The following is a 1,660-nucleotide window of genomic DNA, read 5'->3' as shown; positions in this document are numbered from 1 at the left end:
CTTAATTTAAAAATACTTTAGGGCTTCCCTGGTGGCGCAGTGGTTGAGAATCTGCCTGCTAATGCAGAGGACACGGGTTCGAGCCCTGGTCTGGGAAGATCCCACATGCTGTGGAGCAACTAGGCCCCATGAGCCACAACTACTGAGCCTGCGCATCTGGAGCCTGTGCTCCGCAACAAGAGAGGCCACAATAGTGAGAGGCCGCGATAGTGAGAGGCCCCCGCTCGCCGCAATTAAAGAAAGCCCTCGCACAGAAACGAAGACCCAACACAGCAAAAATAAATTAATTAATTAATAAACTCCTAACCCCAACATCTTCTTTAAAAAAAAAAAAAAAACTTTAAATGCTAACCATCATCTGACAACGCAGGGTTGCCACAGACCTTCAATTTGTAAAAAAACAAAAAACAAAACCCGAAAAAACCCCTGCAGTATCTGCAAAGTGCAATAACAGGAGGTATGTCTGTATAGAATGTGGCCTTTTGGCCTGAAGGGATTTCTACGAAGGGTCAAGGAAAGGAGGGCTTATTGTCTTTTTGTTCCAATTTATTTTTAAATAAAAAAAAAAATCATGGATACCAAAGTGGGTCATTAAAAAAAAAAACGTGGTATGACCAAAATTTTTTTTTTTACGATTTTTTTCCCTTTTTGTTTTTAATTAAATTTTTTTTTTTTTTTTAATTGTGGTACGCGGGCCTCTCACTGTTGTGGCCTCTCCCGTTGCTGAGCACAGGCTCCGGACGCGCAGGCTCAGCGGCCATGGCTCACGGGCCTAGCCGCTCCGCAGCATGTGGGATCTTCCCAGACCGGGGCACGAACCCGTGTCCCCTGCATCGGCAGGTGGACTCTCAACCACTGCGCCACCAGGGAAGCCCAATTAATTTTTTATTTATTTTATTTTGGCTGTGTTGGGTCTTCGTTGCTGCATGCGGGCTTCCTCTAGTTGCGGTGAGCAGGGGCTACTCTTCATTGCGGTGCGTGGGCTTCTTGTTGCGGTGGCTTCTCTTGTTGCGGAGCACGGGCTCTAGGCATGCAGGCTTCGGTAGTTGTGGCTCACGGGCTCTAGAGTGCAGGCTTAGTTGGGCTTAGTTGCTCCACGGTATGTGGGATCTTCCCGGAGTAGGGATCAACAAACCTGTGTCCCCTGCATTGGCAGGCGGATTCTTAACCACTGCGCCACCAGGGAAGTCCCTAAGGCTGAAATTTTTAAAAAGTGAAATAGAATAAGAAAATATCAGAGCTTACCACAGGTGGTAAGGCTAAGTCTTGTTTGGTGAAATTTTATGGGCACTCAGTTGGAATGTAAGATGTATTTCATTCAAGAAGATCTGAAAGGGGCTTCCCTGGTGGCGCAGTGGTTGGGAGTCCACCTGCCGGTGCGGGGGACGCGGGTTCGTGCCCCGGTCCAGGGGGGATCCCGCATGCCGTGGAGCGGCTGGGCCCATGGGCCATGGCCGCTGGGCCTGTGCGTCCGGAGCCCATGCTCCGCAATGGGAGAGGCCAGTGAGGGGCCCGCATACCGCAAAAAATAAATAAATAAATAAAAAAGAAGATCTGAAAGATGCTGTTTTTTTAAGAAGTCTGTTTCTGGAATGGGACATCTCATGTAGTGTCCTGTGGTAACTTTGGTAGAGTTTAAATTAGCAGTCCCACAAAGAAA

The sequence above is a fragment of the Tursiops truncatus genome, chromosome 19 (genome assembly GCF_011762595.2).
Source record: "Tursiops truncatus isolate mTurTru1 chromosome 19, mTurTru1.mat.Y, whole genome shotgun sequence".
Classification (NCBI taxonomy): Eukaryota; Metazoa; Chordata; class Mammalia; order Artiodactyla; family Delphinidae; genus Tursiops; species Tursiops truncatus.
Note: the sequence above shows the minus strand (reverse complement) of the source record.